General features: G+C 41.5%; 1 long non-coding RNA gene across 1 annotated transcript in view; it reads right to left on the bottom strand.

Moving 5' to 3' along the window:
* Nucleotides 1-5,358: 5,358 nt before the first annotated feature.
* The window catches only part of LOC109264512 (uncharacterized), a 115,907-nt gene continuing 102,611 nt past the window's right edge, over nt 5,359-18,654 (bottom strand). The window contains exons 2-3 of the long non-coding RNA XR_002078762.2: nt 14,306-14,404; nt 5,359-5,857 (exon numbers count right to left, since the gene is read on the bottom strand). This is a non-coding gene — a long non-coding RNA (uncharacterized LOC109264512). The remainder of the gene's footprint in view (nt 5,858-14,305; nt 14,405-18,654) is intronic.

The raw sequence follows: 18,654 nt of genomic DNA, 5'->3' as shown, positions 1-18,654 counted from the left end.
CACACACACACACACACACACACACACACACTGCATCCCAAAAATTTAGCATAATTTGCAAGTGCACAGAACACTGTCTCTGTCAACCATCAAAGGCATACAATTACTCAAGGGAAGAACACTGGAAAAAATTAGAACTGCTCACCTTCTTTGTTGTTTTCTCCATGCACAACAGTCTGTTCATATCTGTAGGACTCAAATTCATTAATTCTCCTCCACAAATTTTCATGGACAGACCATAGCCTCCTGCCCTTTCCTACCTTCCATTTGTCATTCCATTGTCTATTATCTTAAACAACCACAACTGGGGAAGGAATCCATGGAGACCGTAATGTCCGATTTAAATAAGCAACATATTTTCAGTTTGTATTTTTTAGGATTTAGCAACATACACATAGGCAGCCCTCACTAGAAAACAGCTCTGCCTGTTTGATCTCAGTATGGAAGGCAGACTGAGAGGAACTCAGACCTTCCCTAAGGTCAGAGTGCAGGCAAAGGCTAGCAGGAACTAGCCTTTTGCCAAAGCTCCCCAGTCACTCCTGGTCGAGGTGAAGTTCATCTCTCATAGATTTTTCAGGAAGGACTGTGAATGGAGTATTCCCTAAGTTACTGAATATTTAAAATTGTTGTGTGTAGCTCTGATACTTCGAGAACAGTTTGGACATAAATTCCCTGGCTATCTCTTATCTTTCCTTGCCTTTCTCGAAAATGACGTTCCTTTTTGTTCATGCTTCATGGGTTGCTGGAAAGAAATTTGATACCACTGATTCCCTTTCCTTCATCAGTTATATGATCTTGTTTGCCTGGAGGCCCAGAGTTATTTTTTTTCTCCTTATCTTTAAAGTCTAAGTTTCACCAGGATATGTCCCTGAGCTGATCATTACGGATCAACTTTCCAAACATACAGTGTAATGTTTGATATAGAGAGCTTTTTTTTTTTACAGATTTTTTTTTAGATTACAGTTTTAAGTATTAGTTTCATCCCAATCATGAAATTTTTTCTTGAGACATTCCAATGTTCGGTACTTTGGATCTTCTTGTGTTTTCCTTTATTGTTCTGACCTCTTTCTTAATTACATTTATTTCTTTCCTCTATTATTTTAGTACATTATCCTCTGTGGACATATAATTCAGTTTTCATTTCTTACATTATTCATCCTTTTCCTTCAAATTTTTTTCCTAAATTTGATCAAGTGTCATTTCACTTTTGTCGTTTTAAATTGTTTTGGTTCATGTCTGAGTTTTTAATTTTGAGTCAAAATTTTAAATTTTGAATCAAAGTGTTCTTTAATCTCTGAAAGTGTTTCTTTAATACTATTTAATTCCTGTTGTAGCATCGTGTTACCATTCTCCTCTTTCATTTTCATCATAGGGAATTATTTTTATTGGCTTCATAATATGCATTTGGACTTTCTAAATTTTTTTGGAGTTGTTTTGCAAATGCTTTTAATTTTCTTTCGTTTTAGAATTTCTTCTGTTCTTCTAGATCAGCAATTGACCTCCATCTATATAGGGAGTTGAAACTCTCTTTCAAAGAGTCCACAGGGCTTCCTAGTTCAAGAGAATACTTCCCTCTCTTGGCACAAAGAGTACAATTTCTTTGGGGGTTGAGTCCTAAGAGGTTAGAGTATTTTCTAGCTCATTGATTTGCTTTTATTTGTATAGCATGGTTTATTTCCTCTATTTGCTTCCTTCTTCATCTTTACCACCAAGCCACCCAGAAATATCCGTCCCTTTCAGGGGACCTGCAAAAATAGAGCCTTCCCAGGACCACTGCTCTGGTTTTGTACATGCTCAAGTCTATATATTTCACTTCTTTGGTAGCTCAACTTATGAAGACTCACACCTGTTCCTGACATTTCTCACTTATGGTAAAACCCTCTTTCTGGGAGTAATTTTACCAAAACCTCACCACTGCTGGGATCCTCTACACTCCATCCTTTCTGTTCAGTCTCTCCCTGTCCACACTGGCATGCCCTCCAGGGCATGATTTACTGTGGGTATTTATTTCTCCATTTACATTGAATTCTCTCTCTGAACTGTGCTTCTAAGTAACTCATGGGTCAAATAAGTCGAAATGGAAAATTAGTATTTTGAAAAAAATGAAGATAAAAACACATTATCTGTGCATGTGGAATGCAACAAAGGCAGTACTAAAGGGGATGTTTCTATCACTAAACAGTGATATTTTAAAAATAAGTCTCAATTCAATGACCACAGCTTCTCTCTTAACAACTAGAAGGAGAACAAATTAAATGCAAAGTAAACAAAAGAAATAATAAAAATTCAATTGAAATCAGTGAAAGAGATAACAACAGAGACAAATCAATGAAACTACATCCAGAATATAGAAATAACCAATATAAAGGAAATATTTTTTTTAATTGAAAACAGGCCAAACATGTGAATGGATATCACACCAGAGAATATATATGATGGCAAATAAGTGCAAACACATTAGCCAATAGTCATTAGCTCAACGTCATTAGTCATTAAGGAAATAAAAATTAGAACCACAAGAAGATGGAGCACCTGGGTGGCTCAGTTGATTAAGCCTCCAACTTCAGCTCAGGTCATGATCTCCCGGTTCATGAGTTCGAGCAGAGCCTGGAGCCTGCTTCAGATTCTGTGTCTCCCCCTCTCTCTCCAACCCCCCCCCCCCCCCCGCTCACTCTCCATCTCTCTCAAAAATGAATAAACATTAAAAAAAATTTTTTTAAAGAACCACAAGAAGATCCCACTATGCACACCTATTAGAAACTGTAAAATTAAAAGACTGACCATAAAATCTGTTCTCAGGAATTTGGAGAAACTGGAACTCTCATTCATTGCTGGTAGGAGTGTAAAATGGTGCAAACACTTTGTAAAACAGCTTGATAGTTTCATGAGTTAAAGATACATCTACCATATGATCAAGCCATTCCACTCCTAAGTATTTATCCAAGAGAAATTAAAGCATTAACCCATATGAAGTCTTGGACGTTAATGCTAACAATTACTTTCTTTGTTGTAGCCAACAACTAGAAACAATACAAATGTTCACCAACAGGATAAAGAAATTGGTGTATGCCCCTGTGATAGAATACTACTCAACAATAAAAATGGGAAAAAGATACTACACATAACATAGATGAGTCTCAAAATAATTATAGTGAGTGAAAGAAGCCAGACAAAAAAGAGTGCATCCTATAGGATTCCTTTTATATTTAAATTCCAGAAAATGCAAACTAATTTACAATAACAGAAGGTAGATCAATGGTTGCCTGTGGATGTGGACTTGAAAAACCCAGAAGCTAATTGGAATTAGCAATAAGAACAAGGTAGCATTTGGGGATGATGGACACGTTCACTATCTTAATTGTAAAATGTTTTCTTGACGGTTTCACAGGCATATACATCTATGCAAGTTATAAAATTGTACACTGTACATATGTGCAGTTTACTGTAAATCAAGCTACCCCAATAAAACCATTTAAACATTTGATAATGTAATACCACTCACACTAATTTTGTAAATATAAATATAAAAGGGACTTAAGTGGAAACATTACTGGTACAAATGAACTTGCTCCTGCAGTGATTTAGCCAAGGACCTAACAAATAAACTACGATGAAAGAAATACGATGATGAATATCTGAAATCCGAATTGATTGAACCAATAACTTTATTAACACCTAATTCTTAGTGTGTTATCCACACAAAATAGGTTTGGGAGGTGTGGGTGGAGGGCACACCCATACATACACCCGTACGCCTACACAAATTTCTAACATTTTTGGCAAAGGATATGGACCTTAAAAGAAGCACAGCAGTGACCTGAGACAGACACAGGCATAGCCCATCATGATGGATTCTTCTCTTGTTCCTGGGGCCTATGTCTCCAGTAACACTTGTATGTCAGGGAGGGCCCCAGCCAGAAGTGCAAAGATGCCAGTTTTTGTTTTTGCCACTTTTTCTTTTTTTCTTTTTTTCTTTTTTTCTTTTTTTTTTTTTGGACTTCCATTGCCATCCGGAACAAATCCATACATGAGACACTTTTCCCTTTTTTGAAGGAAATATTATATTTTTACAAATATATTTACACTCTTGTCATTGCTGAACCAAATGAAGCAAGGCTTGTGATGGCAAGGCCACATCCTCATCAAGGTTAGAAAGAGGAAGCATCGCCAGCAGTCCTCTCTCTCCTGGCCTTCCTCCAGCTGCCCAGGGACCCAGAAAAATCTCACTGCAGCCATGAGAAAACCATGGGGATGTGAAGCCATTAATGCCTTGGGTTTGTTTTCAAAAGTGCAATATCTTCTATGGAACAATAACAATAATAATGCTTAGTGTCCCAAAATCAATGTTATCACTTAAGTCATGTAAGAAACCAAAAGAAAAAAAGGCATTTTTCTTTTTCTTTTTTTTATTATATGAACTTTATTGTCATATTAGTTTCCATACAACACCCAGTGCTCATCCCAAAAGATGCCCTCTTCAATGCCCATCACCTACCCTTCCCTCCCTCCCAATCCCCCATCAGCCCTCGGTTTGTTCTCAGTTTTTAAGTGTCTCTTATGCTTTGGCTCTCTCTCCCACTCTAAACTCTTTTTTTTCTCTTCCCCTCCCCCATGGGTTTCTGTTAAGTTTCTCAGGATCCACATAAGAGTGAAACCCTATGGTATCTGTCTTTCTCTGTATGGCTTATTTCACTTAGCATCACACTCTCCAGTTCCATCCATGTTGCTACAAAGGGCCATATTTCATTCTTTCTCATTGCCACGTATACTCCATTGTGTATATAAACCACAATTTCTTTATCCATTCATCAGTTGATGGACATTTAGGCTTTTTCCACAATTTGGCTATTGTTGAGAGTGCTGCTATAAACATTGGGGTACAAGTGCCCCTATGCATCAGTACTCCTGTATCCCTTGGGTAAATTCCTAGCAGTGCCATTGCTGGGTCATAGGGTAGGTCTATTTTTAATTTTTTGAGGAACCTCCACATTGTCTTCCAGAGTGGCTGCACCAGTTTGCATTCCCACCAACAGTGCAAGAGGGTTCCCGTTTCTCCACATCCTCTCCAGCATCTAGTCTCCTGATTTGTTCATTTTGGCCACTCTGACTGGCGTGAGGTGATATCTGAGTGTGGTTTTGATTTGTATTTCCCTGATGAGGAGCGACGTTGAGCATCTTTTCATGTACCTGTTGGCCATCCGGATGTCTTCTTTAGAGTAATGTCTATTCATGCTTTCTGCCCATTTCTTCACTGGATTATTTGTTTTTTGGGTGTGGAGTTTGGTGAGCTCTTTGTAGATTTTGGATACTAGCCCTATGTCCGATATGTCATTTGCAAATATCTTTTCCCATTCCATTGGTTGCCTTTTAGTTTTGTTGATTGTTTCCTTTGCTGTGGAGAAGCTTTTTATCTTCATGAGGTCCCAATAGTTCATTTTTGCTTTTAATTCCCTTGCCAAAAAAGGCATTTTTCAAAGCTGTATTCCATATAAGGGCCAAAGGGTACACACTGCACTATTTATGGATAAGACTCTTGTGATTAACACGGAACTGATGACAACTATATTACACTCACAGAGAATCAGAACAGGTTTTTGGTAACTTTTCTATCACAAATACCACCACTTATGATAGTACATATGCATCTTTACTATTAGATGAAACTGCTGAGTTGCAAAGGATGAACTGGTTCTTGGCATACATGTAGTATTTATAATGGAGGAATGCTTGACAAATACTTGTGTTCTTTTAGAAGACATAGTTGTTTGCATAAACTATTATTTTAGGAGATGCGTAGAGGTAGAAAAAGTGTCTTGGACTTAGTATTACGAAATTTAAAGATGCCAGCCTTCCTTTCCTTAAAAAAAAAAAAATCAGGATATAATAAAAAATATAGGAAATAAAATAAGAAGACACCCTCTCTCTGATCAAGAAAAATATGAAATAAAAAATAGTGAGTTTGCCTCTTAAGCAGAGAATCAGCTTCCATAATAGGGAAATTGTAAAGAGTCTAAAGTACTTTGTTTGTTCAGGCCCCATGTTATAAATTGCTTTGCTTTGCTGATAAGAAAAGCTAGGAATTCAGAATATTCATGATCCAGGAAACGAAACAAAAACCTGCCTGTGAACTAATCAGGCTGAGACAAATATGTAAGACTAAAATGTGATTCTGTTCAATCATAAGTGACAAATTCCCTAAGTTGTGTTTTTCTGTCATTCAATATAAAGAGATAAGTATTTTCTTGTCAATTTTACTAATTAAGACCATTACATCTACAATGCAATTTTTATCCTTCAGTGTCAAGAGAATTGCTAGGAAATCACAGGAACGTTTTCACAGAAAAAGCAGAATGTGAGTTCAGGAGGGCCGCCTCCTTTTTTATCTCCCCTTTCATTCGCATTGCAGAGCCATCACCAATGCATTTGTCTGTCTTTCTTCACTCCAGAAGGCTAGAAAGAGTTAGAGCAGAGTCTGGCGTAGAGGTTAGCTATCAGAATCAGTCACCTGGCTTTTGCCAAAGAGTTAAAAAATTACTAAAGGCATCCTGACAGCATCAAAATCGAAATACGCACTTGAAGTGCCCACCGTAGCGCCCCCTAGGCGTTACGCATCATGCAAGAATTTGTGCTTAAACACCTGTCCTCACATTGCTACATTCTTAGAGAAGGGCTGAGGTAAAAATCATTTCCTGATCTGAATTCTTTCTCGAAGAAAATACGGATTTGATTATTTAAGCCCATAAGTACATGCCTGTTTAGTATTCTACATGAAGAAATGAACAAGGTACATGATTCTGTTTTCTAAGGAGAAAGACGCACACACAAGCTTTCAAAATGAAAGATGTGATAAAAGCAGTGTTTTCACGGCACTGATAATGCCGACAAAGACGACTGCCATGACTTCAGGTGACTTAGTCAACTGGCATATCTCAGTGATAGAGTCAGTTATCTCAAATACCCTGAACCTAGCATGTCAGTGCTGAAATAGTTGATGTTTAATGTGGAGAATGATATACCCAGGAACTCCTAAGGAGACCAAAGTGTGATGCAAGCCACTTGATCACCAAGAGTCAGACTCTCCTTGAATATCTAAGTATCTCTTTTTCTCAAAGCTGGAGGGGGTGGGGAATGATGATGCCATTTTAAAATTATATCTCCGTTCTGCAGTAGAACGTGACAGAGCTGAGCAAAACCAACAAGTGCGTTAAGAATGCATTGCCCACTCCCTTTCACATTAAAACTCTGAACCTTCCAGTACTTGCAAGTGATATACAGAGAAGTATACAGAGAAGGATACAACTGCAGGATTCATTCATTGAACAAACTTAATGAGTGTCTACCATTTACCAGACACTTTCCAATGTACTTGTGATACAGCAGTGAACAAAACAAATAAAAACCTCCACCCACAAGGACCTCACATTGTAGCGTGTGTATGGAGGAGATTTAGGGAAGAGAAACAAAAAACATAGTAAATAAGTGAAAACATAATAAATTAGAAGGTGATCACTTCTATGGTTAAAAAAAATGCTGAGCAGAAGTTAACTAGGAGTCAGGAATGCCTGCTAAGGGGGTGGTGGGGAGAATGGTGCAGGTTTCAATCTAAAATAGAGTGATCTAGGCAGGGCCTGGGTGGCTCAGTCGGTTAAGCATCCGACTTCAGATCAGGTCATGATCTCACGGTCTGTGAGTTCAGGCCCTGCATCGGACTCCATGCTGACAGTTCAGAGCCTGGAGCCTGCTTCGGCTTCTGTGTCTTCCTTTCTCTCTGTCTCTCTATCTCTCTATCAAAAATGAATAAACATTAAAAAACATTAAAACTGGGTGATCTAGAGGTACCTGGGTAGCCCAAATTCTTGGTTTTGGCTCAGGTCATGATCTCACAGTTCATGGGATCGAGTCCCATGTCAGGCTCTGCACTGCCAGCACAGAGTCTGCTTGGGATTCTCTCTCTCTCCCTCTCTGCCCCTCCCCTACTTGCTCGCGTTCTCTTTCAAAATAAATAAGTATACTTTAAAATGGGGGAATCTAGGGTGCCTGGGTGGCTCAGTTGGTTAAGCGTCCAACTTCAGCTCAGGTCATGATCTCTCAGTTTGTGAGTTCGAGCCCCACGTCGGGCTCTGTGCTGACAGCTCGGAGCCTGGAGCCTGCTTCAGATTCTGTGTCTCCTTCTATCTCTGCCCCTCGCCCACTTGTGCTGTCTCTATCAAAAATAAATAAATGTAAAAAAAATTTTTTTAATAAAATGGGGGTATCTAAGCAAGCCATATTGAGAAGATGACAACCAAGTAAAGACTAGAAGGAGGTAAGAAAGGGAAGTATGCTGACAATGGGAAGAAAGCAGAGGAGACAGCCAGTGTGGAGACTAGGAGGAGGTTATCTGGATGCTGGAAAGGATAGAGGTGTGGAGTAGAGCCGCCGTGCATAGGGCCTCAGGAGATGAAGTCAGAAAAGTCGCTGAGGCTGGCCTGTGTCGATCTTCATAAAAACCCTGGCTTTCACTATGAATGGAGACTCTGCAGGTTTTTTTAAAAATGACATAATCTGGCTTAAATATCACAAGAATCATTCTGGCCACTATGTTGAAAGTTGTGCGGGAGAGGCAGGGAAAGAAGCAGTTAGAAAATGACTGGCAGACTTCAGAATGTTAATGGGCTGTTGAAGGCTGGAGCCCCACAGTGGTAGCAGAGGAGGTGGAAGAAGTGTGGTACCCTGGATACACTCTGAAGGTTGAGAGCCAATGGCATTTCCTAAGGGAATGGATTTCATATATGAGAGTACAAGAGGGAATCTGATGGGGCTCAAGGCTTCTTTGCCTGAGCAGCCAGAAGACCAGATTTGCCATCAACTAAGATGGAAGAGATTCAGGAGCAGGCGGAAAGGAGTTCATGTTGGGCCTGTTGAGTGTGAGAGGCCCAAGTGGAGATGTTGAGCAGACTGCTGGATACGCAAATGTGAAGTTTAGAACAGAGATCTCAGCTAGAAATGTAAAAGTTGTTAGGATAGGGGCGCCTAGGTGGCTCAGTTGGTTAAGCAACTGACTCTTGATTTCTGCTCAGGTCATGATCTCATGGTCATGAGATGCAGCCCCACGTTGGTCTCTCCATGCTGAGCATGGAGCCTGCTTGGGATTTTCCCTCTCTCTCTGCCCCTTTCCCACTCATGTATGTGCTCTCTCTGTTTCTCAAAATAAATAAATTTTTTTAAAAAGTTGTTAGGATATAGGTGCTATTTAGTGCCAAGAGACTGGTAAAGGAGTGTCGTCAAACAGGGGATCAAGTACTGAGCCCAGGGCCATTCCGGCATTAAGAGGTCGGGAAAGGAGGAGGAACCAGGAGAGGAGATTGGGAAGAGTAGCCATTGAGGTAAAAGAAAAACCAAATCGTCTGGTGTCCCAAAAGCTGAATGAAGTAAGTGTGCAAATGAGAATAGCGGTGATCCATAAAATGTGGGAAATGTAGCAATGCCTCAGCCCTGTTTCTGTGGATAGGACTGTGACAGCATGCTTCATTCACACTGGCCCTTGCTTCAGGAATCAGCATCCTGACTTGCTACCCCTAACCAGTAACAAGGGCCACGTCTGCACTGGCAAATCGTGCATCCATAGAACTTCAAGAATCCACCTGGACCAGGCTCATATCCCTTCAGATACTAAATACAAGGTGTTGGAACTCATTTTAGGTCATATATTACAATGCTGGCCGCCTGTTTCGAGAGGAAAATTCCAGAGCTGGTTCATTTCCAGAATCAGCCCTGACTCCCTCCTGTTCCCCACTATGTCACTAAGTCCAGCACGTAGTACATCCAAACCACTCAAGTTATGACATCTCATGAGAAGGGACTGTCTTATCACTTCATCTCACTAATCCCAGTGCTGCAGACCGTCCATGAGCATCTTGCCAAGTTGAACTGAACTGGTACTTTGATTATCATAGTTCTCCCTACTGTTATGGCAGAGGGGGAAATAGCTATACAAGAGGAATCTGCATTCCTTATATGACCTTGAGAGCAAAGAGTAAATTCACACTCCTATCTTGGTCTGTAAGTAGTGAGGTTTCTAATGTAGAGACAAACAATTCAGGAAAGGCAGAAATATCCGAAGCAGGCTGGCATCCCCTCTTCCGTGTAAACTCACTCAGCACGTCTGCCTCCTTGGAAACAAAGAATGCCAATTTCACCCGGAAACCTAATGAGAGATGCCCAGATCTCCAGGAATGACACCTTTCACGCATCCTGGATTACATTTCTGGTGAGTCACCTCCCAGGAGTCACAACAGGGCCTGGAAGCTTGGCTCATTCTCAACCCCGAAGCTCACATCTACTTTCATGGAGCAGCACAAAGACACCATGGAGTGCAGCTGATTGCTTCAATAATCTAAGAGAGGCATTTCAGGCCTCTGATTTGAGGGCATTGTTGTAAATGTCATTTGCATGGAGCAGAAAGAACTGCCTTCATTGCATCCCCAGCAAAACTCAAAGAAAAAAATCAGGGTTATGAAAATTGTTTGTCAGAGGATGGATGAATTCTGATTTAGTAAAAGGTATATGGTCCCTGAGTTCCAGCAAAGGCAAAGAGGAGACAAGGCCATAGTAAAGAAAAATATCACTTGGGTTACTCCCAACTAATAGGATCATATAAAAATGAAATGGAGAATAAAAGGACGTGATGTTGATGGATTATGATGAGAACCGAGTTAAAGAAAATAAGTACTTTAAATCATCCAATTCCCCAAATAACATTAGAAACCAGGGAACCAGATGTGTTCAAGCTTATCTGCACCAAATCTGAAAAACATTGGCAAGATTACTAACTGCAATTTCACAATGACATGATGGGGGCCCAAAAGCAATTCTGAAGACAGCTTGTCTCCTCGCAGAGATAACAGACTCAGACATAATCCAAGTTCCTTCAAAGGGCCAATTCAGGGGTCACAGCCAAGATCAAGCTTGTAATTATAATTTCACCTTCTACTGGCAGAGAGCATTGAGTCAGAGGAGGCACTGCCCAGCGAGGAGCAATTTCCTCTTTAAAATGATGGTCATTAATAGAGTTTATAGGGAAGATGGCCACACCATTGTTCTCTACAAAGTTCTAATTTTGTGCTACCATATCAAGTAGTAAACCACAAAATTTAAGAGAATCTCAGCTAGTATCCTGTTGCCACAACTTAACAATCTTATAAATACTAACTAAAATACCCACAATAGGAAAACACATACCTTCTTTTCATGCAAGACAATTTAGGTTCTGTTGGTGAGTGCACTACACCCGGGCAACTCTTGAGAAAGAGCTGTTTAGACTTTTGCTGATGCTGTGCAGAAGCAGGACATGTGTTCTTGTCCTCATATGTCCTTGTGGTTACGCCGGGAGGCTGTAGCACAGCTCCTGCTGCGATGAGAGAGAGATCTTCCCTGCCCATCCAGGAAGGAAATACTCGCTCAGCATCTAAAGGTCACATGGCAGGCTTTACACTTGTAGAATCAAATTAGTAAACTTGTGCTCGATTAGATGAACTCTCTTATAATACAGGTGGTAAAATTGAGAGCCAAACAGGTGAGTGACTCTCCCAAGACAATGAACGGAAGAGCCCCTGTCAAGTCTTATATACCAAACATCACGCTGCACTTTCTACTTGAATACATTTGATGTGAGTGATCATTCTGCCAGCCACCCATCTGAAGTGTCTGATATTAAAGGATATTAGAAGAGAGAGCTGCGGGGACAGATATCTGATGTGGGCTTACTATTTCCTGTTTTTATTGTACTAATTACCACCATCGCTGCAAATATACCAAGAAAGGGTTTCTTAGCATAATCTTTACACAGAGCCACATATTATATTACTTTGGGGACATGTATAATTACTGCCCCCCCAATTCAATCAGTGAGGCCAGGCAATATATGTGTCTTTCCACATCAGTATTGTGAGCTTCTTCGCCACAAGCAGAGATGTGATAATTACCACATGCAATCAGACGCCAGCATAAAATGCAATATTCAAATATTGCTGAAGACCAAATGTAGTGAAGTTTGCTACATTCTTATGAAACCAAACTTAACTGGAGAACTAACAACATTGGTTTCTGTTGACCTACTTATGATTTGACATTTGAAAGAAAGTAAGAAGAGTCGGATGCCCTGAACTCAGAAGTCAAGGAGGCACCAGTCTTTAACTCTCCATGTGGGGAATGAGATTTTCAGTTGTTATTTGGCTGTCTAATGGGTGAGGCAAACAGACTCAATTAAATATGCGCTTTCAGCTCTTTGTGTGCACCTGACGTGGTTCCCGAACACCAGGGCCTCAGTTCCCAGCCCAATCTGAAAATACTCATTCCTATCTTGTTATTAACAATACCCATGATAAGAGGGCTAAGTGTTTCTTCTGCAAATTGCAACTCAAAAATAGCATGTTTGGGTACCAATAAACAAATGCATACACCCACACTTTCAATTGGAAATAAATGGTAATACAATACCCAATCTTGGAACCAGCTCTTCTTCTGACTGTGGTTTCTGACTGTGGTTTTTGCCCTGACTATTGATTTGTGTTCCCAGAAAGTCCGATGCCAGCAGTTGGCCTCAGATGGCAAGTCAGTCTCACCAAAAACTATGATCCCTCATTCCTCAGCATCTGACATTTGAAGAGAGTGATATCTAATGAAAGTTTCTTTTCTGAGCTATCCCATTAAAAGGAAAGTATCTACCAGCCAGTCAGTATGGGTTCACAATACCAAAAAGCCAGGGGACCCAGTAGGAGCAGGGGAAATCTGAAGGGGAGGCCCCAAGGGACCAGCCACCCCACTGTGATGTAGATAAGGTTGTAGGACTGAGGCCCCCCTCAACAGCCTCAAATGAACCACCATAAGTGACTCTCCTAATCGTATTTCTGCTCAACACTGGAGGGCCTCACTTTTTTCCTTTAATGTACAGGGAGAGAAAAAAAGATCTGCCCTGTCAAAGCCACACAAGGGAATTCTCTTAAAATAAACAGCGAAACTTAACCGCAGGCTTTTCTTTCCATGGACATATTTTAAATGTATATAATGTTAGCTGGCTGCTGGAAAAATGACAAGTGTCTGTTTTCATTAGACTCTCCAAGTGCATAGATCTAATTGACAGCCTTTCAGAGGCATGGAGGAACTTCCAGCTTCGGGGTTTCCATGGTAACGTGTCCCCATGGCTGGAGCTGCACTTCTCCAAGTCATCACTCACAGGAACCCACATTCTAGACACCCTGATAAGTCGTCCAGGAATTCCAACATCCCAAAGGTTACCATATCCGATTTTCCAAGCAGGTCAAATGTCCTGCTTTGGGAGCTAAGCTTCCAATTCAGAACTCCAAGAATTCTTTGTTAAATTTATATGCCCTTCTTTTTTCCTTCCTTTCTGGCTCTGCAGCATACTTATTGTACATGTTAAGGCTGTAAGTTTTAAATCGTCCTGGTGAACTCTCTTTCATCTCCCTCTGATGAAGTCACATTACACCCTTCTCTTCTGGGAGGTACCGCTTGCCACATTTAGTCACCTAAGATGAGGCATTTCAACCAACACCAGGTTCACAGGGCCCCAGGCGAGGTGGAAGGAGGGCAGAAGCGAGGCATCAGAGGCCCTCAGCCGAGGCGGGGTCCATGGGGGTTGCGCTCCAGCCCATTCCCTGCCTGCCCCACACCCACAGGCTGAGGGGCTACAGCACCCCAGAACGGTATCATTTTTCAAAAGCAAACAAAGAGGACATGCGCAGACCTCGCAGTATGTAGCACACTTAAAACACCTTCTTTCATTTCATCCTCAGAGCTTGATGACAGAATTCTTATTAGTCCTAAATTATATTGAGCAAAACCAAGGTTAAGTACCCTGCTAAGGGCCACACCAACCATAAATGGCAAAGTGAGGATTTCAAAGTAAGTCCTCCAGCTGCCATGCCTGTGCTCTGCCCACCGTACTCACCCGCAAAAGAAACTACACAGACCCTTCGTGCCCTGACCCCTTCAAAGGGGAATGCCTGCTGGCCACAGAAAAGGTGGGTTCTGCTCTTAAAACCATCCAATTAGAGGAATTTCTCACTACTACCTGTGCTGGGGGGGGGGGGGGGGACCTTTGGCGTTTAAAAACTAATTGTCGCTTAAATCTGTATGTCGCCACCTTCTGGGCTGTGACACGCCCAGTCTCCATATATTTCACCAAGACGAAATGACAGCCACCCTGGTTGTTCTTTGTACATAATGCTCTGTGTTCAAACAAGATGGTTTGGATCCGTGCTAATAGATTCTTATCAGTTAATTGAATCAGTCACTGTTCATTTACCTGGGCTCCTCTGATGGGATCTACAAATAGTCCTTCACAATCAAGATCTTCCGGAAATTAGATGGATACGAGAGTGGCTTCGTTCAAACTATAACATACCTACAATGGGAAAAGAATGTTCACGTCTCATATTCCTATGTGTGTTTGGGGTGGGGGGAAGTATTTGTTAAGCATAGAACTACGGTATGTTTAGGACTTATTCAGTGTCATTTCTCTTCATTGAAATATTGAGTCACTGAGGGCTTTGCATTCATCATTTTTTTTTAAATAAAAAAGATTTTAATACATAAGAGAAGTACATAAGTATGAAATCAGTGGTTGGATGAATTGGGGACACTCATCAATAACTAACTGGTCCTCAGAAATGAGGATGTCTAGTGTATGGCCAAGGAAAGGGGTGTCACCATGAGTGTTAGCTTAGCACCTCCCCTTGTAATTGACAAATAACAGATAGTGATGAGTTTAAAGGCAAAAGGGCTGTAGACACAGAGGTTAGTGTCCAATGCTTTGAAATGTGACAGTTCAAATAAAGCAGGAGAAATATTTTTTAAAAAGAAAGAAGAAAAGAAGCCAGAAGACTATTTATTCTTTGTTTCCCCTTGGGGGCAAAGGGGCTTTTTCCAGGCTTTCTTCCAAGAATCCTATCTTTTTTCCTCCTTCTAACTAAATCATCTGGTCAAGAACATATTTCAAAATGTGCTCTCTCTAGTTTGAAATTCCAGCCATCCATCTGCAACCAAATAGGAGGAGGCATGGGGCAGGGGGAAGGGGGAGTACTTATAGGTTTAGAGCAGGAAAGCAGATAGAATCCACTCATTTATTCATTCTTTCAACAAATATTTATTCATTTATTACTCTGTGCCAGACACTGGGGAAAGAACAATAAACAAAATATTCCCATGGAACATACACAGTAGAAGAAGACATAGTAAACAGAAATATTTCTGTCAGATGGCCATAAGGAGTGAGTGGTGGAAAATAAAATAAGATAATGAGGAAAGGGTTTTTATTTTATCCAGGGATGCCACAAAGTCCTGCTCAATGAGAAGGCATTTGAACACAGACCAGAAGTGAAGAAGCAAGCCATCTGGATATGCAAAGTAGGAGAATACAGCAGAAGAACCCATGCAAAGGCCCTGAGGTGCTATCAGAGTTGGTACTGTTTGAGCCAAGAAAGAGGGCCAAGGAGCTTGAGGGAAGTGACTGTGGGTTGCAGGCTGGGTTCCATAGGAGCAGACTCTCAGAATAAGGTGATCGTGTAGGAAATGTATGTAGGGCATGAGCTCGAATCAACACATATAAAAGGAAAGGGGAGGAAGCAGGATTAAACAAAAGGAGAAGTTGGACCACGTTGTGATCTTGACAGAGAACTCAGGCAGCCGCTCAGGGAGTTCTCAAGCTGGGATGGCCCTTCAGAGTTACCAGGCTCTATGCCCATTTATTTACCACTCATCACATGCAGGCTACCCCAGGAAGAGGGATGGCTTTGGGAGAAGCAGCTTTCTCCATTGCTAGAAAATTTCCACAGGGGCCTAGAGACTATAGGAAATATTTCTTTCAGTCCTGAAGAGGTGACCCCTCAGAGCATTCTCTACATCAGGGAGGAGAGTGTTGAGGGGTAAGCACAGAAAACACACCAGTAACCACATTATTTCAAAGCTGTGGGTAGAAATTCGGCTTACCATGGCAGTCACTGGAGAATTTGAGGAGACTTAGATGCTAAAAGGATCATTCTAGACATTGGTCTGAGAACTGACTGTGAGGAGGGGATGTTAAGAATAATGACATCATTGGTATAGCACTTAAAGGAAACAAAATTTGCAAAAGAGAAAGAAAAGGAGTTTTCAATAAGGGCAGCAAAGTCCCACAAGGTCACCAGGTGCTGTCGGGGAGCCCTGCCAGCAGCATAACAAAATGGAAGGGGAAGCAGAGAATACATCTAGACAGAGGACATGAGAACAAGGCTCAGCCATTCACCTCTGGAAAAGCATTGGAAGATCTTTCATGCAGATGAATCAGAGGTTCAAATAAAGTTTTTAGTGTGTTTGGGGCAAGAAAATAAAGAGGATAAGAGTCTCTTTGAGGGTTCTCGGGAGAGCTTAGAAGGTAGGTCATGGTGGCATTCAGGAAAGGTGAAATTCATCAAAGAGCTGTGAGAAAGAGAACGAGGCATCCTAGTGATTCAGGGCAGTGGTTCTCGGAGTTGGGTGTATCATAACCCACCAAAGAGCGAACAGAGAACAGTGACCCGCGGGAACTTCCACAGGCGTGGCCCTGGGCCTTTGTGTAGGTCCTAGTTTCCCAGGTGATGCCGATACCCACAAAAATGAGAGAACCGCTGATTTGGGAGACTGCTGTATGTTGAGCCAGCATTTGGACGGACTCCCCTCCCAGGGAGAAAACAACCAACAGACGTCACTGCCCTTTGGTTCCCATTCACAACCAATGTCCATTGATATCCACGTATTATAGGCAGCATCTCTGTCCTCTACCAAAAGGTGGATTCATTACTATTTGAAAGAGCCTCCGAACTGATGAGTCTCCTTGGTGACTGCAGCAGGTGAGAGCACAGTCACAGAGCCTCTGTAGCTGAGTCTCTGTTGGCACAACCCAGGATCCACAAGTCCTACTCAGAGTAGAGGTCGGGATGAGTACGTTTTAAACCTTGAACACCTTCATAGGGAAACACAAAATAGAATGGGCTACAGATGTCCTCCTATCATGAAGCTACCAGGGGGACACAAAGTGAAATTTCTCCTTAGTTTTTGACCGGAAAGCAAAACTCAAGCAACCTGACTCCTAAGCAGAGAGGCTTGGAACAGGCCCTATAGACTCTCCTTCCATGTTATAATTAGAGTGACAGACTCCAGAGGTCCAGGAAAGAAAAACAGTGAGAGCCGACTAATCCCCTCTGTTCCAGTAAAAAAGTAACACCCCCACCTGGTGGTGCCATGGGTCTCAGGCTGCCTAAAGGGATTTTTCAAATAGGAATGCAACTTTTTTTTTTTTAATCAACAAGGGGTGGAAGGGGACATGAACATTTATGACAGATCTAATTTCATTTTCAGAAAACTTGTAAAGATTGACCTAAGGTCTACACTGCCTCAGTCAAGCCACCATGGATAAGTAAAGCTTACAGAGAGGCAAGCTTCCACATAAAGTCTCAGAAATATGTCCAGCAATTTTCCAACCGATTGAAAGAACAAGGCTTCATTCAGGAGACTAAAAGCTGAATTAGAGCACTGCTGTTTCAGCAACTATTTGATAAATAGGTAAAGAAAGGATCCAATAGAGAAGAAAACCAAGATGAACGTGAACAGAGGGCATGCTAATATACTATACTTCAGTAAATATACCATACTAATTTTTAAACAAAATTATATTAAAGTGGAACAACTTAAGTCACAGGCTAAATTAATAAAGAATGGAAAAGGAGAAGCTACAGAAAGAAGCCAAAATGCAGGAACTTTTCATATTCCATCAAGAATTTAAAATATTGCGTTTCACTACACCTGGATGGTTACATAAGAGTGCTCCTCATTGCCTTCAATCACTTTAATTGTTAAAAGCAAGGATATTTATGCTCCAACTTTTACTGAGAATAAAGAAAACAGGGCCCTTGCAACAAAAAGATCAGATAAAAGAAAAATAATATGAACGTGTGTCGGGGCAGGGGCGGGGGGGGGGGGGGGGTAACAACTGAGACCATGGAAAGGAAGGAAGCTGCATAGGTAGGGAAGGATGTGCTCCATAGACGAAGGCAGCCCAACAAATAGGAAACCCGCAGAAAAGCCCAGGCCAGTGGCTGCGAGTGCAGGAAGGTGGCACTGAAGGAACTGCTAAAGGGCCCGTTAGCCGCAATCCCCCTGCTGAGACGCCCAAGCCTGTAGGTGATGCGCCCACCACCCCAAATGCTCAGAGACTCTGGAGTATGCCCAAAGCAGCTTTGCTATGCACGTACATAGAATGGCTTCACCAGGGCCTTTGATGGTTATTATCTATACAGTCTTTACCGCATATCTCTGAAGCAGGTCACATGCGGATTAGGATAGCAATTGGGTTTCCCACCCAGCCAATCTTATGATAAAGCTCCCAGTTAACTTTTAACGTTCATGCTTTACTCTATAATATAGATGAGGAAAAGAAAGCAGAGCACAATAACTGCAAACTGGGTGGCTCAGTCGGTTAACCGTCCAACTCTTGATTTCAGCTCAAGTCATGACCTCATGGTTTGTTCGATTGAACCCCATGTCAGGCTCTGTGCTGACAGTGCAGAGCCTACTTGGGATTCTCTCTCTCCCTCTTTCTCTTCCTCTTCCCCCGCTCTCCCTCTCCCTAAATAGATAAAA

Source organism: Panthera pardus, unplaced genomic scaffold (genome assembly GCF_024362965.1).
Source record: "Panthera pardus isolate Hobbes unplaced genomic scaffold, ASM2436296v1 HiC_scaffold_22, whole genome shotgun sequence".
NCBI classification, from domain to species: Eukaryota; Metazoa; Chordata; class Mammalia; order Carnivora; family Felidae; genus Panthera; species Panthera pardus.
This window is presented reverse-complemented; position numbering and strand designations above follow the sequence as displayed.